Here is a 26,656-nt window from a genome sequence, read left to right as displayed (position 1 = left end):
TAACATAAGAATAAAAAATAAATAAATAAATAAATAAATAAATAAATAAAAGTATATGAATGGTTCAATGTGTAAAAGAACAGTTAGAACATTCCAAATTGAAAATTTGCTAGTTTACTCTCTAAAGTATGTTCTTAGCCCAATTATTTTTCAACTCTTTCATGCAATTATTTCATGCATCTTCCCTTCTTAAAACCCCAAATCTTTTTCCTAATGGTCTCTCACATATTATGATCTTGCTTCCTACTTTTCCTGAGATAAATGAAGCAATAAAAGAGATTTTCCACAGATTTATGCTTCACATTTACCTACCACTGCCTATGCTTGTCCTTGCTTTCCAAACTTGGTTGAATTCATAATCAAAGCCTAACTCCAATCCCTGTGCACGAATCCTATGCCCTCTCACCTATTCAAGGATATCACCTAAGCTCTTCTTTGCTTCCTCTCATTATCATTTTTTTTAAATAATTGATACTAGATCAAACAAGAACCCATCTCTTTTTTTTTTTAAGATTTTATTTATTTATTTGACAGAGAGAGACACAGCGAGAGAGGGAACACAAGCAGGGGGAGTGGGAGAGGGAGAAGCAGGCTTCCCGCGGAGCAGGGAGCCCGATGCGGGGCTCGATCCCAGGACCCTGGGATCATGACCTGAGCTGAAGGCAGTCGCTTAACCAACTGAGCCACCCAGGCGCCCAAGAACCCATCTCTTTTTGACAATTAAAAATTTTTGGAACACAGTCATGCCCATTTGTTTACATATTGCCCATGGCTGCTTTTACACTACAAAAGCATAGGCGACTCATTGCCTCGGAGACCTATAAGCCCCAAGGCCTGAAGTATTTACTAGAGCCCCTACAGAAAGTTTTCTGACCCCTGTATTAGCTCTTTTTCAGCATCAAACATGCTCTTAACTTTTCCCCAACTTAAAAGCAAAAACCCGACCTCATTTCCTCTACTTGTCACCTTTGCCCAATTTCTCTGTTCCTCTGAATAACAAAACTTACAAAAATAATCCATATCCTTGTTCTTCTCCTCTGTTTCTATATTAAACCCACTGCATCGAGCTTTCACTTCCACTGCTCCACAGAAACTGCTTACATAAATGTTTTCAATGACCTTGGTGTTGATAAGTGCAATGACCTTTTCTCAGTCCTCATCTTACTTGACCTATCAGCAGTATTTGACAGTTAACTACTTTCTGATACACATTCATGTCGTTGCTTTCAGAGGTCTACACTCTTGAGGTTCCCTTTTTCACAGTCCCCTTTGCAGGGTTCTTTCCATTCTAGTCAACGACGTAAGGTTGGAGTGCCTCGAGGCAGAAATGATGGTCTTTGTCTCCTGTCTATCAATTTGTTACTGGTGTATTCATCAAGTATCATGGCGTCCCCTTCACTGGAACATAACTACTAGTACCATAACTTGAAAGCTAGGTGTGCTCTTGTAAACTTCTAATTTTCACTGCTCTTATTACAATCAATACTTTATATTAGGTTTCTTTCTCCTTGAAATACCCAGAAAAATTTCTGTTTCTTTGACATAGATTCAACCAATATGCTGATCAACTATATCTGATTTGTGGGCTTGAATTTTGGCTCATCATTAATGATATGCTAATACAATGTTAATATTTATGTAATGTACAAAGACCAGTAACTTGGTCTGTAAAAATACATTATTAATAAAAAATACAGACTAAATGGTTCCTTGGAAATTAGGGCATTTTTGTTTTGCTTTATGGTAGTTATTTACATTTTAGTTTCCCTCACTAGTATCTATAGCTACAAATTATAAACCTAACATATATCAAGTTCTTTAAATATGCAATCTCTTTGAAACCCCATAACAGTCAAACTTGCAGATATTATTGTAATTTACATTTTACAGATGAGGGAACTGATGGTTAATAATTATCCCAAGATTATATAGCAAAAATATATGACAGAGTTGCCATTCAAAACAAGGTCAGTCTGCCTACAGAGCCTATGTTTTTAATAATGTCTCTAATTCCCAATGTACAATATGGTGATGGTTAGAAACATAGTGTATTTTATTTTTATTTTTCATTCTAGGTTTAGTAGTGTGCTATAGATCAGGTGTTTTATAATTTTTATAGGATGAATGAATCAATGAAATAGCTTAACTCTAGGATGAGGATTAACACTCTCAGGTGTCATTTCTAGTCCATTAAATTAAAGTAGGTCCTAAAGATAGTTCATTTACATCTTCAAATTAGGTAATTGAGTTGTCAAATCTTGTTTGATTATGATGGAATCAGTCCAAAAGTGCCTTGAATATATATGCTACTTTAGTTCAATTTTGATTGAGCACCTAGTCAATGCTAAACACTCTGCTGGGGTTCTACACATGCAAAATTACTAGACAAATTAAGGAAATAACAACATGAGTGTGGAAGTAGGTGGGGTTAGGTGGGAAGGATAACAATGTAAACAACGGTCATAATTCAAAGTAGAGAAATTCATATGCTAAATAAAAATACAAGTGACATGAGCTGGAAAGAGAAGGAATCCTCCAGAGACTGAAAAAGAGCATAGATAATATGGAAAACAGTTGTGAAAAAAGTTTAATTTAAGCTGAAATTTAAAAGATAAGAAGAGTTCGGTAGACAAAATTTATGACAGTGCATTCCAGATAAAGAAGACAAAATGAGAAAATAAATTAAAAGACAGGAAAGCATACAAGAAATACAGACAATGATAAATAACTGTGTGTGGCTAAACCACAGTGTTTGATGTGGCAGGAAATGGGGCTGGAACTGTTTGGGGCCACATCAAGGCAGATTAATTCTTTGATTAAGTAGACTTTTCTGTTTTGATAATGAGAGTCATTGCTAGTAATTGAGGACCAAAGAGTTAGTACCTAATAGCAGGGAGAAAGATGAGTGAAATATCGTAAGGAAGAAAAGCTATCTAAAAGACTAGACATGGCAAAGGAACAAGTATGAAGATTTAGATGAATGGATGGCCAAACACTTGGTGAAAGCATAATGACAGTGAGTTAATAGTACCAAGAAAATGAATTAAGAATAACAGGAGGACTAGAAGTTTGGGGGAAAATACTAAGTTTGCCTTTGACGGTTTAGTTTCAAATGTAAACAAGAATGGCCAGGAGAGTTGAGAATTTGAGTCTTTCTAAGAAGAGAAGTCTGGACTGGAGATGTAGCTTTGGAAGCCACAGATGTAAAGTAGGTAATTAAAGCCTGAAAAGGAAAGAATCATTCCTTATAAGGAAAATTTATAATACAAATAAACCCCAAAGAACTTTTATATGTGAAAGGCAAGCAGAAGAACCATCAACAAAGAAAACTGAGAAATAATCAAATATATAGATGGGAGAAGCTGAAAAGCTTCACAAAATCTAAGGAGGAAGAAGAGTTCATGGAAGTAACTAGAGCAATAAATGTTAAATCCTTAGGAAATATTTCTGGATGAAACCTAAAAAATTCATTGCATTTTATAATAGGATCAATTAAGACCCTTAAAAAAGGTTTCAGTGGAACAGAGAGGGTAGAGGTAAAGGTAGTAGTAAGGGGTTGGGACAGAAAGAGGAAATAGGAAAGGTTTCTCATAGAAAAGAATTAAATATATTATGAGATAAAGAGAATAAAGGTAGGGGTTTGACCTAATTTATTTAATCTGTACCTTAAGGCAGGCATGTTAGCTCAGTACCTTAAATGTATTATTTTTTCTTTCCATTTAATTTCTACAGCCCAATTCCTTGTTCTCCCTCTCAATTCAAAGTACAGAATCCACAGACCATTGGTTTCATCTTTCTGCTCTCTCCAGTCTTGAAATATCTGGAATATGCCTGCTAAGAATAGTTACCAACATGGGGATAGTGTTGGGGAGAATTAAGGAAAAATGAGAGAAAATGGGGAAAAACTGGGTATGAAAGACTGGACCTCACACATGGTTTAGAGTGTTAGGTGGGGTCTAGTGGTTGAAAATAGCAAAAGAGACAAGGGCAACTCAGCTTGTGATTCATCGAATGAGAACTTGTGTGTATGTGCAAAGAGATTGAAAGCATGATATCAGGTGCAATGGTAACTAGTGATTCTTCTAACAGATCATGAAGAATTTTGAAGAACTAACAACATGAAAAAGAAAATTTAAAATTTGACTTAACTCTGGGAAAGCAATACTAATTACTGTAATGTTATCTATTTGAGCTGCTTACCATTTATGCTTAATTACATGCAACACTATAATGCTTATGTAGATAATTAAAAATGCATCAGATTAATTTTGTTAGAAAGCTTATTTGGGTAGAACAGAAATTCTGTACTTCAATTATCAGTCTTCATAGAGTGCTTTACATGAAGCATGCTCATTGGTTCATGTAACATTATCATTGGTTTGGATCTTAGGTTGAAGTAGGAAGACCACTAGCATCTAAGGTAATGAAATACGCAAGCTTGAATCCAGATATGTTTTTTTTTTTAATTTTATTTATTTGACAGAATGAGAGAGGGAGAGAGAGAAAACACAAGCAGGCAGAGCAGGAGAGAGAGAAGCAGGCTCCCCGCTGAGCCGGGAGCTGGGGCTCATCCTAGGACCCTGGGATCATGACCTGAGCCAAAGGCAGACACCTAACCACCTGAGCCACCCAGGGGCCCCTGAATCCAGATATGTAATATGGTATTTGATCTATATTTCTCAGCATTATTATAAAAGTGTCTTTTTTTAACAAAAGGAGAGGAGCTATTATTTCAGGAATCAAATCTAATTCAACTGATGGGGACTCTCGTAACACAGACCCACTCCATTCTGTGGTATTTAAGGAATCTTTTTTATGCTTTTTTTCAAAGTTGTATAAGAGATTATAAAAATGTGAATATATCTTCTCTATCAAATGCAAGCGGACATCTTACAAGTAATGGCAACTTTGAGGCACCAAGCTTCTAAGCCATTTTTTAACTCAGAAATAGATTCAAGAAATATATTTCTAGATTTGTATTACTAATAAATAGCAACAGGGATTCTAGAAGGATAGAAAATTATTTCATACGAAACCTCATATCTCTTTCACCGCTTTGTTTCTTTTTTCTAAGTCATAGCACAGTATTATAATTAAGGCCTTAAGCACTGGAGCTAGAGTACCTAGGCTCCAACCCTGGTGTTACTAATTTCAGGCTATGTGAAGTGTGGCAAAAAACAGCCAGTGTTCACCAATCCTGTTTCCTCTTCCTGAGCAAGTAAAAAGATCAATTTTCCTAGTTGACTTGCATTTGGTTGGAGCCATATATCTGGTTTCTAGATAATGTAATATATGCAAAATTAGTGGGTGCCACTTTCTGACCTCGGCTCTAAAGCATTCTGATGACCTCCTACTCTCTCTTTACTTACTTGTCAGCCCTCTGGATGCAAAGAAGCCAGCAGAAGACTCATAGAACCTTGTGCCAACAGGCCTAAACTGGAAGAAGCCTGAAATAGTAAGCATCCATTGATGACCCATTTGGATGTTGATATGAGTGAAAATTTAGATTTTTGTTGCATACAACCCCTGAGGTACCAGGGTAGTTTTTACATAATATTATGGTGATGGGCAGATTATTTAAGCTCTCTATACTTATTTTTCCTTATCTCTAAAATGGGAATAAATAATAGAAGCTACCTCATAGGGTTGTTGTGAGGCTTAAATGAGGTAAATCATGCAAAGTTCTTAAAATAGTGCCTGACACATGTCATTCTTTGTATTATTATTTTTTATTCTGTTACCATTTAAGTTATATCTATTGTCGGTATTCTTGCCATAATTTATGTAAGTTTCAAGCAATTTGGAGGTATGTTTTTTTTTTCTATAATAGAATGATTTTCTCCTTCATACCTTTAATTATGGGTGTTACATGACATAGTTCTAGTTTTGCCCCCAAATCACTTGTGCATTGTTCAATGTCTTTTGGTGGAGGTACTTTTATTTTTTGGTAAATTCTCCTAAAATCTTGACCTGAATGAAAAATCTCCAACAGGGAAATACTAACCATAGGAAATGAAGATTTTTTTCTCTACTGGCTAATTGGTTTCTATAATTATAAATACTACTCTCTGAAGCAATGTACATGCACATTTAATTTGCTACATAAGCACGGACCAATTAATAAATCAAGCAAGACATTTTTACCAAATACTTATGCTAATCTGCATAGTCCTAAGGAGTTGTTATGCTCTTTTAACAGCATTGGGATTTAGAACACATTTCCACAAAATTTGCAGGTTTATAATTTAGGAAACACATAGAGATAAATTTTGCTAACCTGCCTCAGAGTAAAAACAGGACAGTAGAAAAGGCGATTTGAAGCGGATAACCAGATTCCAAAAATTACAAGTTATTACTATTAGGAGGTTTCTCCCCTGATTAGTTTAGTTTATATAAATATCCCTAAGCCAGAGAACTATTGTTTGCAGTCTTGTATGTGTAGCCATTGGTTCAATCCAAGGTGTAGTCCATAGCGTTATGCTGGCTGCCTTTATGACCTATAATTGAACAATTCACACAGATCACAATTCACATTGATGTATTGGACTTAGCAGGACACTGAGAACACAACTGTGCTATTTTATTCATGTGCTTCTGGGTTACATGTTTCTCCCTGAGAAGAAATTAGAACTTTTATGAACTCTTTGGAAATACCAAAAAATATAGGCACTTTCTAAATACATAAGTTATCTGAGACATTATTTTATAAAATGGGATAATGTTTAATTCTCAATTTTAGTAATCAAATCACTCCTTGAATTTGGCTTATACAAAAATGCCTTTTAACCAACAACTATAATCATAGTTCTAAGGAAAAAAAAAATCATTTCCTCATGTAGCACATTAAAGTATTTCACTCACTTTTTATACTTGGAGATTGAAAAGCTGATGCAGCTACTTACCATGCCAGAGAGTCCCTCTTGTCAGCAGGACGTATGCTTGACATATTTAGAATGGTGATAATTTGTGTCACATCATTCATCCTCTCACCCCTGTTTCCTTGGCCTACTAAAATGCAGTGTGAACTGGCTTGCAGAGATTAGGTTGCCTCTTATGACTACTAATGTGGATTTCTTCAGAATTCTTTGCTTAGTGCTAAACCACAGTCCTGGCTTCAATTTTTTTGTGTGTTGTCATATATAAAGATACAACATTAAAGCAATTTTTTTTAGTTATCATTTTTAGTTCTATTTTTGTTATTATGGTATAAATGTACATATAGTAAAATTTGTTCCTTTTATGTAGAGTTCTGTGAGTTTTGAGAAACACATGCAGTTTTTCCAATAGCGCCATCAAGATACAGAACAAGACCATGATCCAAGATATTTTCCTGTGCTCCTCTATAGCCAGTTCATTTCCCCACTGCCAGATTTGGCAATCACTGGTCTTTTTCCATCTCAATAGTTCTGCCTTCTCCAGCATGTGATAGAAATGGAATCATCCAGCCTGTAGCATCTTTAGTTAGCATAATGTATTTGAGACTCAGCCATATTACCTTATCAGTAGTTCCCTCCGTTTTATTGCTGAATAGTATTCCATTGGATGAATGTATCTCAGTTTATTTACCCATTTCACAAGTGACAGATATTTAAGTCACTTTTAGAGTCGAATAAAGTTGCTACAAACATTCACATGTAAATTCAGGTAAATACAGGTTATCATTTCATTTGAGTAAATCTGAGATTGCACGTTTATATGGTAAAATGATGTTTTACTTTATAAGAAACTATCAAATTGTTTTCCCAAGTAGCTTTTCCACTTTGCATTTCCACTACCAATATATGAATCATCCAGTTGCTTGGCCTTCTGCCCAATACTAACTATCATCAGCTTTTAATTTAATTTTAATTTTTAGTCACTTTATTAGGTATGGAATGGTACCTTATTGTAGTTTTAATTTGCTTTTCCTAATGACTAATGATATTGAACATCTTTTCATATATTTTTATATATTTTTCATATATTTTCACATATTTTTCATATATTTTTGGTGATGTGTCTGTTCAAAACTTCACCCATTTTTTATTAGGTTGTTTGTTTTATTAGGTTGTTTGTTTTCTTACTGAGTTTTGTCTGTTTAATAAATGGACATGAAAAACTGTTATTTTATAATTTTAATTTTTCATATTAATATTGTGTAAGGATCTACTCTCTTTCAACAAGGAAAAGCAAAATTCTCTATAATTTAGATGTACCATTATGAGGTGGAAGCTGTAGGCTCTCATGTGGTCTGAGAAAATATTCTGTGAATTGAGTCTGGGGTTTATAACATTATACTTTTTTTTTTCTTTTTAATGATGTTTGTGTGTGTGTACATGTGCCTTCAACATGCGTTATGGTAGTTGCATATTATTCCATTTATAGATAATAAGTAATTTAATCAGACAATTGCCTGCTGAAACACATCTAGTTTATATGGTAAACATAGCTATCTGTTTAATAAATATTTTCACAGGGTGCCTGGGTGGCTCAGTCAGTTGAGCGTTGCACTCTTGCTTTCAGCTCAGGTCATGGTCTCCGGTGGGTCATGGGATCAAGCCTGGCACTGGGCTCCATGCTTGGCATGGGGTTCTGCTTGGAATTCTTTCTCTCTTTACCCCTCCCCTTGCTCTCACATACTCTCTCTCTAAAATAAATAAACTAATTTAAAAAATATATTTTTTAATTTATATATAAATTTTAATATATAACATAAAATTTATACATAAATTATAACTTACATAATATATTTAAATATATATATATATATATTTTTTTTTACTCTTCCCTCTATACTGCTGAGATGTTTCTAAGAAGCGGTTATCCAGCCAGAGTAACCTTTGCTCTACTTTCACCTGGTTAGGGCCTTATAACTAATTCTCACTAGAACATGTGTGGACATGATCTGTATTACTTCTACATTGGAAGATTAAGAGTACATGTCTTCTCTGCACACATACTCTTTTATTCTCTTATTTACCGTCTGGAAAAATGATTTTACTGTTCTGCTCTTCATGCTGTTTTCTCATATATTTCTCCATCTATACCAGGAATACAACTTTGAGTTATGCTTTGAAATGTATAAGCAAAAGCTAAACCAAAGTAACAACAACAACCTGAGAGTGTACTGCAACAATGCTAAGAGATTTCCCATTTTATGCTATGTTGCAAACCAAGGGTTTACTCAGAAAAGCAGTTCCAATTATCCTAACTCATTGGCTAACACAGACTAAAGAACTGTTTATTTTGGATCTTCAAATAAAACCATTTCTAACGACTTAGCAACTTTAGGTTCTGATTTCTTTTGAAACTCTTCACTATAAATGGCATTCAGCATCCTAAAACTCAATATGCAAAACTTTTAACGTTTTTATTGTATAGAATATTAAAATCTAGTACCAAGACACAATCAAATGAGGAGTGATTCATTTATGTTATGAAAAGACAGACTTGGTCTCCATATCCACTGACAAATCTTGCTAAATAATTAACCTATAATCTGCAGCATTTGTACAACAAAAAAATGTTTACCTCAGTTTTATCTATAAGAGGATGTGAGACGATAAAACAACACATGCTTGCGTGGAGTTTTCTTCTTAGAACAATATGAGGATAATGACATCACTAACTTCATAGGGATGGTGTGAGTTTTAAACGCAGTGATTGAATAGAAGTGCTTAGTTGTCTGACATATTGTAAATACATTATAGGCTGACAGTTATATTATTGCCATTATAAATCATCAACTACATCTCCACCAATAAAATCCAGTAATTTTCACTTCCATCTTTTCTTTATATAAAGAGATCGGAGACACATGTTATCTTGAAATGCACTTTAGTCTTCTTAAAGGTGGAAAACATATCTATTTGTGGTATCTCTTACCAGGTATTTAACTATTGACTAGATTCTTAACCTGTCTGAGCCTTAGCTTCCCAACTAGAAAATGTCTTGATAAGATTTTATGAATATTAAAAGGCACAGTGAGTGTAAACATGCTTTATAATTAGTAGAGTATCATATAAATGGTGAGATTTGGACCGGTATAGGGAGAGAGAAGGGAGAGAAAGCTTAGAGTTCTAGGTGCATTGGATTGGTGAAGCCAAACTGTTCTGTGGTTTATACATCTTGTTTTAGTGTTTTGCATTTGATTTTACAGTAAGGATGGCATGCTAGATTTATTAATAATAAGCTAACCAATATCAGGTCTTTGCCTGGTTCAATATATTTAATTGCAACCATGGAAAACTACGCTTGAAGGCAAAAAAGATTAAGCAAATTTACCACAAGTCCCAGGGAAAAATACAATTACTAAGTAGAAATTGCAGATATCTAGTACTGGGGTTTTTCATGTATAGAGGTAGAAGAGTAAAAAATGAATATATAGTGAAAGGACAGTATACATATAAATTATATAAGTGTATTACACACCTATGTAAGACAAACATAATAAGATGGAGGTAGTAATAACAATTGGGTTAGAAGAGGTGAGGCAGCATGAATAAAGAAACATCCTTTGTACAGGGAATTCATAACTTCTAGCAATTTCTGCATATTTAGTAGGTAAGAAGTACTTGTGATGAAATCTATTTGGAACGTGAAGGTAGAGGTTTTTTTCCCTGTAAAGGACAAACATTGTCCTCTTAAATCCTTATATTATTCCCAGACCGTAGGAGGCACCAATAACTTTGGTAATGTTGAACACAGGTTACCAACTATGAGAATGAACAAAGGAAATGCAACACAGTGCCTGGCACATATCAGGTCAAAAAGTTCTCTCTATGTTAAACACATCAATTAAGCACTCCTATTCACCTCTATACTTTGCAAAATCCTCAATAAAATGAAAATAAGAAAGACTCAAGCCCACAAGAAGAAAGAGAATAAGAAAGAAGACTAAAACAGACAAAGGATGTCAACAAAACTTTAGAAGCAAAGAAGCAATAAATGAGGGTTCACTAACTTAGCCCTTTATAGGGCTTAGGTAGTAAAATCTTCTAAGTTAAGGACTGAAGGAGATGAGAAGAATGATGATCAAGGCTGCTGCATTCTAAGCACATAGATTGTGCACTGCAAAACTCCAGGGGGCACTATTTAAGAAAAAAAAACTTTGATATGAATTGAACTCAAGTTGTACAACATGGAAGTCCTCAGAACAGAGCCAAAACACAAGTGTATACAACACCAAAATTCTGGACAGGCTCAAAAATTGAAGGCACTTCATAGCCCCAAAAGGAGTGGGAGTGGAAATAAGATAGGGTGGGGACGTAAACAGGATTGGCTGAAAGGAAAAGCTAAACTTCCTCACCCTTGCAGCAGAACACTGGAGGTTTATTCTCTGAAGAGACTGAATTAGACTAATTCTTACCTGGAGAACAATAGGTACAGTATTAAAAAAGGGAGTAACACACTCAAAAGGTGAACAGATGAAGAATTCTGGGCTACAACTGCTTTCATCCAGATCACTCACAAGGCAGAGGTCCCAAACCCAGAAAATCAAAGGCAACCACACCCACACCTAGAAAGCCACTAGTAAAGCAGAGCTGTAACTGAGAAAAGTGGCGCAGTGTTCCCATCTTCAGCTCCAGAGCGATGCAGTGATTCTGCCCAGGATGAATGGCAGGCTTGAAGAACAAAGAGCTGTGTTATTCTTCCCAAGGGGACTGGTTTTATTTGGAACAGTGCATTGGGAAGTTCAAGCCTAAAGGTGGTGTCAAAAACAATGGAGATTTTGGTGGCAATTAATTAAGATAAAGATGATGGCTCCATTGGAACAGCAAACTAAAACACAGGTCAGCTAAAACTGGGGAAAAAGGATGGCTAAGAAGAAGAACTTTTCTAGAGTTGGAACAAAGTTCAAAGTCTACTTCTGAAAAATGGACAAAATTTTATTGAGTAAAACTGTGGAGAGATTTATGCCAAAATGCCTTTTTTCAAAACAATAAAATTAGTGCATGCAAACTGCTGATGATACCAACTGAGGCACACAGCTTAATAGGTCTGGTAAATAGACGATCAAAGAGTGCCCTTAGAAAGCCACTGTCATCCCAGGGTGACTGTGCACACGACCAGGTCTATACCCTATGCGGGGCGACATCAGAGACTGTACGCTGTGTGGGAAATAAGCTTCACTGAAATAGTCAGTCAAGGTAATAATAAAAAATGAAACATGCAAAACAAACACACCCCACCAATCACTACAGTTAGGGACAGAGAAGAATAGTCTCCTGAGATGTTAAAATATATTTATATTTTATTCCCATTTCATATATATATATATATATATATATATATGTTCCCATTTCAAAACTTACTACAAAGCCAGTTTTCAACCAAAATATTATGAGACATGCAAAGAAACAGGGACCTGTGACCCCTACACAAGGAGAAAAAACAAAAAACAACAACAACAAAAAAAACAAGTAAAAGAAATTGCCTTTCAGAGGGCCCAGATGTGAAAGTAAGCAGACAAAGATTTCAAAGCAACTATTGTAAATATGTTAAAAGAACTAAACAAAACAAAAGCTTAAAGAAGAGAATATGATAGTGATAGCGCAGGTGTCAAAAGGAAAAACAGATGAATGGACTTCATCAAAATTAAAAACTTTTGTACATCGAAAGAGACTATCAGTGTGAAAAGACAACCTATGGAATGGGAGAAAATACATAGAAATAGACTTTAAAATTATATACCTGATAAGGGATTAATATCCATAATTTATAAAGACTTCTACAGCTCAACAACAGAAATCAAACACCCCAATTAAAAAATGGGTAAAGAACTTGAAAAGACATTTCTCCAAAGAAAATAAATAAATGGCCAATAGTCACATGAAAAGATGTTCACAATAACTAATCATTAGAGAAACGCAAACCAAAACCCAATGAGATACCCTTCACACCCATTAAATGGCTGTTATTAAAAAAAATAAGCTAACAGGAGCACCTGGGTGGCTTAGTCTATTAAATGTTTGACTTAGGCTTGGGTCATGATCTTAGGGTCCTGGGATCGAGCCTTGCGTTGGGCTCTGTGCTCAGCGGGGAGTCTGCTTCTTCCTCTCCCTCTGCTCCTCCCCTTGCTTGTGCTCTCTCTCTCTCTTGCTCTCTCTCAAATAAACAAAAAAAATCTTTTAAAAAAACAAGCTAACAGAAAATAGCAAGTGTTGTCAAGGATGTGGAGAAATTAGAACCTTGTGTATTACTGGTAGGAATGTAAAATGGTACAGTCACTTATGGAAAACAGTATGGTGGTTCCTTAGAACATTAAACATAGAATTACCATATAATCCTGCAATTCTATTCCTGGATATATACCCGAAATAACTGGAAACAGGGATTTGAACATTTATTTGTACACCCATGTGTATGGTAGTATCTTTCAAAATAACCAGAAGATAAAAGCAAACTAAATGTACATCACCATTACATGATGATGAATGGATAAAAAAATGTGATATATACATAAAATGGAATATTATTCAGCTTTAAAAAGGAAGGAAATTCTGGCACATGTTCCAATCTGGATAAACCTCAAAGATATAATGCTCAGTGCAATAAACAGGTCACAAAAAGAATAATATTGTATGATTCCACTTAGATGAGGTACCTAGAGTAGTCAAATTCATAGAGACAAAGTAGGATGGTGCTTGCCAGGGGCTGGGGGAAGGGATGGTGATTTACTGTTAAATTTGTATGGAATTTCAAGTTTGGAGAGTTGAAAAATTCGGGATATGGGTGGTAGTGATTGTTGCACAACAATGTGAATGTACTTAATGCCACTGAATTGAAGACTAAAATATGGTTAAAATAGTAAATTTGATGTCCAGTATATGTTACCACAGTAAAAAAAGTAAAAAAAAGAAAAAAGAAAAGAAAAAAAAAGTAAAGGCAGCCCTGACAGTACCTTATTATACATTTCTTTAATTTTTTTAAGATTTTACTTATTTATTTGACAGAGAGAGACACAGCGAGAGAGGGAACACAAGCAGGGGGAGTGGGAGAGGGAAAAGCAGGCTTCCCGCCAAGCAGGGAGCCCGATGCGGGGCTCGATCCCAGGACTCTAGGATCATGACTTGAGCCAAAGACAGACGCTTTAACAACTGAGCCACCCAGGTGCCCCCTGACAGTACCTTATTAAAAAGAAAATTACAATAAATCAAATGGAAAATCCTGATTTGAACATAAAAATAGCCAAAATAAAAAAATTTAGTAGGAGGGCTTCACAATACATTTGAGCTAACAGAATATTTGGTTAACATGACAATAGATCATGCAATCAGAAGAATGGTTTTATACATATATATAGAGAGAGAGAGAACTATATATAGAGAGATTTATATATATATATGTATTCTATATATAGAAATATATTCTATATAGAATATCATATATATAGAAACATATAGTATGAATGAACACTCTGAAAGTGAAAAGTGAAATTAAGAACAATTAGCAAATAGCACCAAACAGAATAAAATGCTTAGGAATTCATTTAACAAAAGAAGTGTAAGATTTATACACTAAAAAATACAAAATATCATTGATATGAATTAAAGAATATTTAACCAAAGGAAGGGAATTCCATGTTTATGGATTAGGAGACTTAATAATGTTAAGATGACAATACTTTCCAAATTGATCTACAGATTCAAAGAAATCCCTAGGAAAATCTAACTTGCCTTTTCCGCATAAATTGATAAAATGATCTAAAATTCATATGGAAAAGCAAGAGACCCAGATTAGCAAGGAAAAAATACCTCAAAATGGAAGACAAAGTTGGAGAACTCACACTTTCCCATTTCAAAACTTACTACAAAGCTGTAATAATCAAGAGAGTGTGGTACTGGCATGAAATTAGACATGTAGGTCAATGGAACAGAACTGAGAGTCTAGAAATAAACTCTCACAGCTATGTTCAGTAGATTTTTTTTATTTTATTTTATTATGTTATGTTAATTACCATACATTACATTATTAGTTTTTGATGTAGTGTTCCATGATTCATTGTTTGCATATAATACCAAGTGCTCCATTCAATACGTGCCCTCTTTAATACTCATCACCAGGCTAACCCATCCCTCCACCCCCTCCGCTCTAGAACTCTCAGTTTGTTTCTCAGAGTCCATAGTCTCTCATGGTTCGTCTCCCCTTCCGATTTCCCCCTCTTCATTTTTCCCTTCCTACTATCTTTTTTTTTTTTTAACATATAATGTATTATTTGTTTCAGAGGTACAGGTCTGTGATTCATCAGTCTTACAATTCACAGCACTCACTGTAACAATAGATTTTTAATAAGTTTCCAAAAAATTCAATGGGGAAAGTACAGTTATTTTTTCTTTCTTTGTTTTTGTTTTGTTTTTCTTCTGTAAATGTCTCTAAGCCAGCTGGAAATTCATGTGCAACAAGAAAAAAAAAAATGAAGTTGGATTCCTGCCTTATACCTCATACAAAAATTAGCTTAAAATGGATTATAGGTCTAAATGTAAAAGCTTAAATGATAAAATTCTTAGAAGAAAACATAGGAGTAAATCTTTAAAGCCTTGCTAGATATAGCATCAAAAGCACAAGTGACAAAGGAAAAAAAAACAGATAAACTGTGCTCAATGTAAAAAAAAAAAAAATGTATGCTTCAAAGAACACCATTAAGAAAGTGAAAAGATGACCCACACAGTGGGAGAAACAATTACAAATAAAACCCAGTAAGAGATTTGTACTGAGATAAATAACACATAATTTTTATAATTTTATAAATAACTTTTATAATTCAACAATAAATTGAATAACCCAATATAAATAACTCAAATAACCAACAGAAATAACCCAATATAAAAACAGGGAAAGGATATGAATCCACACTTCTCCAAAGAAGCTACACAAATGACCAATAAATACATAAATAGATATTCATTTGTATTCATCAGGCCTATACAAATCAAAACACAATGAAAAGACTTCTTATAAGGATGGTTATAACCATAACAATAGACAGTAACAACTGTTGGGGAGGATGTAGGGAAATGGGAACGAACCATCATTACATTCCTGGTGGGAATGTAAATGATCCAGCCATTTTGGAAACCATTTTGGCATTTCCTCAAAAAATTACACTCAAGTTGCCATATGTTCCAGCAATTTTACTCCTATATATATACATATATATAGGAATAAATATATATATATATACCCAAGATGAGTAGAACACCAAAAAACTTGTACATAACTTGTACATAAACATTCATAGCAGCATTATTTATAGTGGCCAAAACCTTGGAAACAACCAAAATGTCTTTCAGTGGATGAACAGGTAAACAAAATGGAATATTATGCAGCCATAAAAAGGATAAGATCTTGCCATTTGTGACAATATGAATGGACCTAGAGGGTATTCCATTAAGTGAAATAAATCTGGCTGAGAAAGACAAATACCATATGATTTCACTCATGTGAAATTGAAAAAACAAATGAATAAAACAAAATCAGAATCAGATCTACAAATACAGAGAGCAACCTGAGAGTTGCCAGAGGGGAGGGGAATAGGGAAATGGGCAAAATGGGTGAAGGGGAGTGGGAGATACTGGCTTCCAGTTGTGAAATGAATAAGTCAGGGTCATAAAAGGCACAGCATAGGGAATATACTTAATAATATTATAATAGCATTATATGGTGACAGACAGTAGGTGCACTTGCGGTGATCACAGCATAATGTTTAGAGTTGCTGAATCACTATGTTGTGTATCTGCAATTAATGAGTATACTCAAATAAAAAATATATTAAAATTATTTTAAAAACTAAATTTCTAAAATATTTCATTGCTTGTTTTAGAGCCTAGAAAAATCAGTTCTCTCAATGAAGATATTGTTCATTCCTTGGTCTCTTCATACATACAAGCTATGAGTTATAATTTGTCTTTCCATGTGAAAATTCTAACAACTCTACCATATTGTAAGCTCCTGAATCACAAAGGTGATATTTTATCATATTCTTGCATAACATCAACTTCCAGCATTTCTTTCATTAGCCATTCAAAAAAAAAGAGTTGGTGTTTATAATAATAACAATGATAACAATTTGAACTGAAAGCTACTTTTTAAGTTGGAATCAACTATACATGCTAGTAATATAGACATTTTTTATTAATTGTCAAGCAAACTTAATTATTAATTAACTACTATTGATAATACACTGTGCCAGGTACACCATGATGATCAAAAGCAAGTTTCGCCCTCAGCTGATAGTCTACTGGAGAAACAATCAAATAATGCTAGTGCTTAGTGCTATAAGAGGATTTATAAGAGCACTGGACACAATCAGGGATATCCCTGAGGATCTTCTCAAGAAGGCAATACAATTTGAGACCTGGTTTATTAGGGTAGGGTAAACTTAATATAGAGCAAATTATCTAGGGAACTTGTTAAAATGTAGTGTGGGTTATGATTCAGAACATCTCGGTTGATGCCTGAGATTCTGCATTTCTAACAAGCTCCCAGGAGAGGTCCATGCTGATAATTCATGCACCATGCTTTGAGTAGCTTTGATTTTTGGAGGGGAGGGATAATAGAATACATTGTTTTTCACACACACACACACACACACACACAAAATGGTGAAGATAAAGTTAATGTCTCAAGGCAAACCAGACACTATACGAATTGAAAGTTATACTTTCTATTGGCGATTCACTTTTCCTTTGTGGATGCAAGCTCACAGATCTTGTGTCCCTATTTCTTCCACTAGAGTAGATGTGGGCTCCTCCAGGGTTTGGCAGCAAAAACCCAAGTAAGCATGTATAAATCCTTTTAGATGAAAGAAAACCATGACTATGGTCAATTTTAGAATTTAAAAAAAATGGGGAATCAGTGTTACCTTTTAACACCTCTTGTCATTTTTTCAAATTGTGAATCCAAGATCCATACATGCGTGGGCCCTGAATTACGTTGCCTTTCCCCAAATTGACCACATAGCCCCAAGAGGACAAGCTGTGATGAAATGAGTGCAGACCTCCCAGCTTCAATTTGGCCATTTACTTAGTTTCATGTAAATGTGGAAGACACAGACTAAATGGCATGAAAATTAGTAATTTCTCACACCTTGTGGTTTTGAATAGGCTAGCCTTTTAATGTCACTAATATTTCCCTCTGCCATATATTATGTTAAATATACATATTATGTTAAAAATAAATAAACAAAAAGCTTTCTAGAAACAATGAGTACATGGAAAAAAAACTAATTTTTCATTATAGTTTCATTTGGAATAGAAAATGCTTGATATCAGCTTGTTTAAAGTCCCAAGAGTCAAAATATTAAAAATGATTCACTAAGAATAACTGCTATCTGGTAAAATGCACTGTCTTTTTGTATATTCCTAAATTTTCTAAATTTTTATAATGAGCCTGTTATACTTTGTAACAGTAAAAAAGTGAATTTTATTAAGAATACAAGATGATGAAGGTAGTTTCCAAAATTCACAATAAAACTAGACTGAAAAGAAATGGTAATTTTCAAAAAAAAAAAAAAAGAAATGGTAATTTTCACTGTAGGCATTATGAAGTGGTCAGCTGATTAGAGTTTGCCAAATAAAGATCCAGCCCATATTTGTATTCAGTCCTTAAAATGATAGTGCCATAGCATTTTTGTTCCCTGTTGTTGATTTATATTTTCATGAATTACCTGATTGTATCATAATGTTATTCATTTCTATTTTATTATTCAATATTCACATTCAAGACACCAATGTCTAGACAGGCCTTATCAAATGGTGTTTGCTTTTCCTAATTCATATTCCCAAATTTTTAGAAGTGTATTTCTTTTATAGATCAAGCTTTTTACTTTAATTTACCCTAAGCCTATTTTCATCCATACAGAACCTTCTAGCTTTCTTTTCTGACAGCAAACGGAACCTTGATTGATAGAATTCAATTGTTGGGTTGAAATAATGCAGCTGGCTCTTATCTTACACTAGTACCTCCTTTTATTAGTTTTATCTATTACATAGGAAGGAATGTGACAAAAATGTAATGATTTTAGGTATCCCACCTGGGCCCTTAATTCTGTCTACATTTTGGAATATAGACTTTGCAGGAAAAGCATCTGAGAATTCTGGATTAAGAGTTATAAGGAGGGCGCCTGGGTGGCTCAGTTGGTTAAGCGACTGCCTTCGGCTCAGGTCATGATCCTGGAGTCCCGGGATCGAGTCCCGCATCGGGCTCCCTGCTCGGCAGGGAGTCTGCTTCTCCCTCTGACCCTCCTCCCTCTCATGCTCTCTGTCTTTCATTCTGTCTCAAATAAATTAAAAAAAAAAAAAAAAGAGTTATAAGGTAGACATAGGTAAAAATATAAAATGAGTTCAATGTAAACAATCTACTCACTAATTCTAGATAAAATAGATATGCCAGGAAGGCATGCTCTTGACCACATATACTTAATAAAATAATAAAATATGTTGATATTTTTCTTTATAAAATGTCTTTAAAATTTGATAAAATTATAGTATCTCAGGCAGCTTTTACATATAGTACATATAGTACAAAGTCCGAATACTGTTAAACCAGCTCTCTAGAACACAACCAGTAAATTTAGATAACAGAACTCTGTGCACATTCCTATTTTGCACTCTACCCCAACAATAAAGAGATATTAAACAAACTGAGAAGCACAGAAACAAGGGGTTAACAAAGTAATGTTGTATAGTATGTAAAAGCATAATCTTTGATGACAAATAGATTGGTTCACTTCCACAGTATGCTACTCACTAGCTATATAACCTACGCCGAAGAGTTCTCTTGACCTAATTCTCGGGTTTCTAATCTGTGATCATAGGAATATTAACCTACATACTTTTCAGGAAAGAAATTAAGATAGGGTTAGCAAAGTACCAAGGATGTTCTGCCTCTTGTAAATAATAATTGCTTTTCTGAAAAATATATCTTTTTTACATTTGTAGGCTTTTTAAAAAGGTATATCCTAGCACCTGTACAATTTTCTTGACTCTAGGGAATTATCTAGTGATACTTGCTCATCGTCATGATGTGCAAGGATCAGAAGATATATATATATATGCACATATACATACATATACACACACACACACACACACACACACACACACCCATTGTCCACTATTAGAATATGGCAGTTGTTAAGAAGTTAGAAGTCAGAGTTGAGACTTATCCTAGGACTTCTACTTATTAGTTGAATAATCTTTTAAAAGTAGCTGAACTTCTATTTGGATCCATATTTTTTTCAGAGGAAGAATAGAGCTATCATTGTACCTGTCTCATGGGATTATTGGAAAGATTAAATGGCAGAATATGTATAAACTACCTGCACAATTCTTAGGACATGTAAAGCTAGTCAATATTATAAATAAAACACTAGTCTTCAACTGTTCAGGACAAATGAGATCTATATTTTGCAAAGCAAATCTGGAGAAAAGATAATGAATCCATAGGATTCAATAGGATGAAAATAGAGAGGAGTGATAGCACAGCTCATAAATTTTTAGAAAATCAATTACGATGAAACTTCAATGGGCAAGATATTTTTCTGTTCCCTGATGGGTCTTTCGAGGGTTATATATATATATATATATATATATGCAGTTATATAATATCTCTGCCTTCTAAGAGTTCTAAATCTGAAAGAGGATATAACTATATATAAATAATTAAGCAAGCCTTATTACATAATTATCAAGTGGACAGTGGTACTAGAAATGCTATTGAAGTTCAGAGGAAGGAGACAACACTTTGGTATTTTATGATTGTTGAAGTATTTATAATTTCTGGAAAGATTCAAAGTCATAAGCAAAACATAGGAATAAAAAGGCATAAGATATGTTCAAGTAATAATTAATAGAAATATCTAATAGGTTCATTTCCAAGTGGTTGGAAATAAAATTGAAAGGCAACTGGGGCCAAATATCATAGTATAGTATTTAATATATTATCATTGTTGGTTTAAATTATCTGTCTTCTTCACTAGACTGTTCAGGCATTGAGAGCAGAGTTTCTGCCTTTCATCTCCTTATCCAGATGCCAAGCATCACGCTGGCTTCTTTAACCATTCAGTGCTCATTTATTCCACTTTATCCACAAGGTATCTGTACTAATGGCATTTTCAGACTCAAGGGATAAAGACAACTAAATAAGTAATTACAATACCAAATGGTACGTGTTATGATAGGGAAAATACAGGGTTCAGTGGGAAAGAAATGGCGTTTTGGAAGATTTCCTGAAGTAAATTACATCTAAATTGAGACCCACATATTACATAGAAATTTACTGGGCAGAGTCAGGGGAAGGAGAGCTCGATAAAGAGAAACAGAAACTGAAAAAGTTTCAAAAGTGAGAAAGAACACAGCATAATCAGGTTTGGGTTGACAAAAACATAGATTATGAAAAAGGGAAGAAAAAGCTAGACAAGCTTGTAAACTATGTTAAGGAGTTTAGAAATTATTTTAAGAGTATTAAGGAATCATTGTAGGATTTGGAGGGTGACATGACAGATCAGGGGAAATGAGAAAGATGACAGAGTATAGCCAAAGAAAGACACATAAAAAAAAAAAAAGAAAAGAAAAGAAAGGAATGACACCTCTTCTCACTGAAGAGAAAGCGAATAATATAGATATAATTGCAGCCATTTTTATTGGTTTAGATAATGTTAAATTATCGAAGCTTTCATGGTTTGGCTCTTTTTTTTTTTCCTTGGACAGAGTAGACAAGGCCATATGCTGACAATTAAGGAGAAGGTGGCACAGTTGGGGATTTGTGAAGAATGAGGTTAGAAATAACCTTTTTGGAGAACACAAATAATTGCTGAGTCAGAAAACACTGAAGTATTTCTTTATGGTTGGAAAATAAAAATAGAGAGTGGCCCTAATTGTTTGATTTTGTTTTGTATGATTTCACATTGTAGACTTCCTTTTTTTTCCTCCAGCAGTGCAATAGAAAAGCAAGAACTAACACACAGATGGATTAATCAAGGCTTAGAGACTCAATTGTTTGAATGAATAAATGAATGAATGAAGCCATAAACTCCATTAGGCACTGGGTTTTAGTGAACAATAATAACCTGATCTTTAGGAAAAGAGGCACCACTAAAAATCTTTATAATAACTTGAATAAAGCAATACGTTAGAAAGATTTGTCCAGTGGCAATGTGACAGAAAGATTGGAAGAGCATATAGAATGTGCAGGGATTAATTAGGTGGTTTTGAATAGTTGTGATATTAGTGATAGGAAGAGAAAGTTATATTCCTAGTTTGCTGAGATATTTATCATCATGAGTTTAATTTTATCAAATTGTTTTACTACACCTTTGAAACCTTCATTTTTAAAAACCTTGTTAATAGGGGCGCCTGGGTGGTTCAGTCGTTAAGCGTCTGCCTTTGGCTCAGGTCATGATCCCAGAGTCCTGGGACTGAGCTCCGCATCAGGCTCCCTGCTCAGCAGGAAGCCTGCTTCTCCCTCTCCCACTCCCCCTGCTTGTGTTCCCTCTCTCGCTGTCTTTCTGTCAAATAAATAAATAAAATCTTTAAAAAAAAAAAAAAAACTTGTTAATAGACCAAACTGTATTGTGTGATTTTTCACATGTTAAAACAACCTTGTTATTTTAGGATAAACTCTTTGTTATTAAAATGTGTTATCCTTGTTACATATTGAAGGATTTTTACATCTATGTTCATAAGGACAATTTGCCTGTAATTTTTCTCTCAATGTCTCTGCCAAGTTTTGGTATTAGGATCACAAAATGAGTTAAGATGTGTTTCCTTCTCTGTTTCCGAAAGAGTTTGTGTCAGATTGTGTTGTCTTGATAAAATTAAACAATCAAGTAATTTGTCCTAGAGTTTTCTTTGTGGGAGGTTTTGAAATAACAAATTTAACATCTCTAATAGATATATCACAGTTCAGATTTTCTTTTTTTTAAAGACTTTATATTTTATTTATTTATTTATTTATTTATTTATTTATTTATTTGAGAGAGAGAGTGAAAAAGAGCATGAGTGGGGGTAGAAGCAGAGGGAGAGGGGCAAGCAGACTGTGCTGAGCGCAGAGCCCGATGGGGCTCAATCTCACGTTCCTTAGATCATGATCTGAGCTGAAATCAGGAATTGGTCACTTAACCAACTGAGCCACGCAGGCGCCCTGCAGTTCAGATTTTCTTTCATCGTGTGTCAGTTTTGGTAAATTGTGTTATTCATGGAATTTTTTCATTTCTCCTGAGTTGTCATATTTGTTGATATAAACTTGTTTGTAGCATTCTCTTATTTTCCTTTCAATGGGCAATGTTAATATTTTCTAATTAAGCTTTCTGTGATGATGGAAATGTTCTACTTTTGCACTGCCCAGTATGGTAGCCACTGACCATATGTGATTAGTGAAGACTTGAAATGAGGTTAGAATCACAGAAAAATTGAACTTTTAATTTTATTTCATTTTAATTAATTATAATTTAAGTAGCTACATAGAGTTAGGGCAAATTATGTTGAACGACAAAGATCTATAAATCTCAAATGATAAGCTCTCTTTCATTCCTGATGCTGACAATTTATGTCCTGTTTTTGTCTTCATTAGTTAGTTTGGAGTTTATTAATTTTATTGATCTTTTCAAAGAACCATCCATCTTTTGGCTTTGTAATATTCTCTATTGCTTGTTTTTATTCCCTTGATTTCTATTCTTATATTTATAAATTCATTCCTTTTACTTGTTCTGAGTTACTTTGCTATCCTTTAACTAGAGTCTTAAGGGAGAATTTAGATAATTAATTTTAGACTTTCTTGTTTCTAATAAAAGCATTTAAAGGTTTGAGTTTTCCTCTAAGCATCACTTTACCTACATCCAAATGATGTTTTTTTTTTGTTGTTGTTTTTTTGTTTTTGTTTTTGTTTAAAGTATTTTCTAATTTCCCTTTTGATTTCTTCTTTAGTCATTAGGTCATTTAGAAACATGTGGCTTAATTGTCAAATATTGGGGCAGTCACAGATAATCTTATTTTATTGGTTTTAATATCTCTCAGTTGTGGTCAGAGAATATATTCTGTGTGATTTAGTCTTTTAAATGTATTAAGATTTTTTTAAAGGACTAGTATATGGTTTATCTATGTGAATGTAGATTATACAACTGCTAGGTGATTTTTTTCTCTAATTTTTCTATCAGTTGATAAGAAAGGGGTATTAAAATCTTCATCTATAAAATCTTAATCTATTTTTACCTTTAATTTTACCAGTTTTATTCCATACATTTGGAGCTCTGTTATTAGGCACAAAACATCTGTAACTATGTCCTCATGAATAACTGACTTTATAGTTAAGAAATGCCCCATTTTAAATGTAGTAGGACTTATTTAGCTATGCCAGCCTTCTCATGATTGTTATTATTATTATTATTATTGTTATTATTATTATTTGGTGTATATTTTCCATCCATTTAATTTCAACCTCTCTGTGACTTTATATTTAACATATATCACTTGTAGATAGCATATAGTTGGGTTTTGTGTTTTTAGCCTTTCTAATAATTTTAACTGGAGGGCTTAATATTTTAAAACTTAATGTTAATATGAATATAATTGCATTAAGGTCTACTATCATATTATTTGGGTTTTGTTTGTCTCTTCAGTATGTTCTTCCTGTGTTCTTCAAAACCTGCCTTCTTTTGAGTTGTATGAATTTTTTAAAAATTCTACTTAATTTATTTTTTAACTAGACCTATTTTGCTTGTGTGTGTGTGTGAGAGAGAGAGAGAGAAGACTCTACAGATACAGTATATACTTAAGTTGCAGTTTACTTAGGGTTAATATTTTACTAGTTCAGATGAAATGCAGAAATCTTTCAACTCTATAGGTCCATCTACCCTCCCTACCTCCTAATACTTAATCCTATACTTGCCAAATATATTGCATCTACATATGTGATAAACCTGAGAGGACAATGTTGTAACTTTTGCTTTCAACTGTCTTATGTATTTCTCAGAAATTAAGAGAAAAAAAATTTAAATGTACTCAAATATCAAGACCATTAAAAAAAGGTAGCATTAATCATAATTAAGAATGCATTAGAGTCACTTTTTTTCTTCCACATAGCAGTGAGAAAATCTATTTCCATATATCAAAACTCCACTCATTTGAATGGAATGAGGAAAGAAAACCCAAGAGAAAAACAACCTCAGTAACTTTTGAATGAACTTTTATTTGTATTTATTGTGTATATGCTAGTGATCAATTTACTATGGTGGGTGTTTTGAGGGGCATAATGATTAAGTGAAAGTTCTATAAGCAAGCAGGTCGCAGCCTATGAGTTCCCCATGTTGTCTAAAACTGACTATATTCAATGATCTGAATATATGTCTCTGACATTTTTTTTTTCCTAATTTTACCTACTTAGGATATTTGCTTTCAGCTAATTAAATAATCACAATTCTGCCCTAGCAGAATTAACTTCACTGGGACAATAGAACAAGAGGTTTCACTTTTACGGCCTGCCTCACAGAGGGAAGGGTCCCATCCGTATTTCCTCACCACATTTGACTCAGTTTAGTTATCCATGTGGGTTCAGTTTTAAGCTTTAGGGCCACAAAAAAAAAAAAAAGACCTTCAATTTCATGAGATCCAAACTACTTGCAACCTATGTGTTTGTGTTTGCACATGTAATTTGGAAATTAAGTAGTTTTCTTTTCTTTCTTTCTTTTTTTTTTTTACTTTATGATGTCTGGAGAATGTTTTGATAATAACACTTTGAAGCAATATACAAATGAGATAAATAAGTAGTAGAATTCAAATGCATACAAATATCTACATGCATGAAAATGTCATATAATTTACAAAATGGTACTGGAATATATACTATTACTTTCATCATTATTTACATTCATTACATTCTCTCATTGAGTTTACTTTTGAATTTAATTTTAATATTGAGGCATATATTCATCACACAGTTTCAAACATATGATTATACTAGCGAAGGAAAAGCATTCTGCTTAGGAAACACAAAAGAAGTTGTGGTATAAATATATAATGGAATATTACTCAGCCATCAAAAGAATGAAATCTTGCCATTTACAACAACAGGGATAGAGCTAGAATGTATTACGCTAAGTCAGTCAGAGAAAAAAAATACCATATGATTTCACTCATCGGTGAATTTAAGAAATGAAACATGAACGGGGGAGAGAAAAAAAGACAGGCAAGCCATAAAACAGACTCTTAATTATAGAGAACAAACTGAGGGTTGCTGGAGGGGAGGTAGGTGGGGGGATGGGTTACATGGGTGATGGGGATTAAGGAGGGTACTTGTGATGAGCACTGGGTGTTGTATGTAAGTGATGAATCACAAAATTCTACTACTGAAACTAGTATTATACCATTATGTTAACTAACTGGAATTTAAATAAAAACTGAAAAAAAAGAAAAAATACAAATCTGTAATACTCCCTTTCTTATGTATATATAGTATAGATAGTATGTATTCACTTTTTCTTTGTATTTTAAAGATTCTAAAAGGCTAAGACTTATACTGAGCAAAGATACAACAGTAAAGCCCCAAAGGAACAATGTATTTATGGTTATGGGAACATGGGTTCTCTGTAGAGTCTGTAGAAAATGTGAATATATGAGTTTTTGTTTACTTGTTTATTTCTTCCTACTCTCATTTTATATATTTGCTACTTACTAGTGCTGCC

At 33.8% G+C, this 26,656-nt stretch overlaps 1 protein-coding gene across 1 annotated transcript in view; it reads right to left on the bottom strand.

Annotated features, from left to right (window-relative positions):
* LRP1B (LDL receptor related protein 1B) overlaps positions 1-26,656 on the bottom strand; it is a 1,719,891-nt gene that overhangs the window by 894,917 nt on the left and 798,318 nt on the right. The window lies entirely within an intron of this gene.

The sequence above is a fragment of the Leptonychotes weddellii genome, chromosome 3 (genome assembly GCF_054177405.1).
Source record: "Leptonychotes weddellii isolate Sample4059 chromosome 3, ASM5417740v2, whole genome shotgun sequence".
Classification (NCBI taxonomy): Eukaryota; Metazoa; Chordata; class Mammalia; order Carnivora; family Phocidae; genus Leptonychotes; species Leptonychotes weddellii.
The sequence above is the reverse complement of the archived record's forward strand: the minus strand, read 5'-3'. Positions and strand labels throughout refer to the sequence as shown.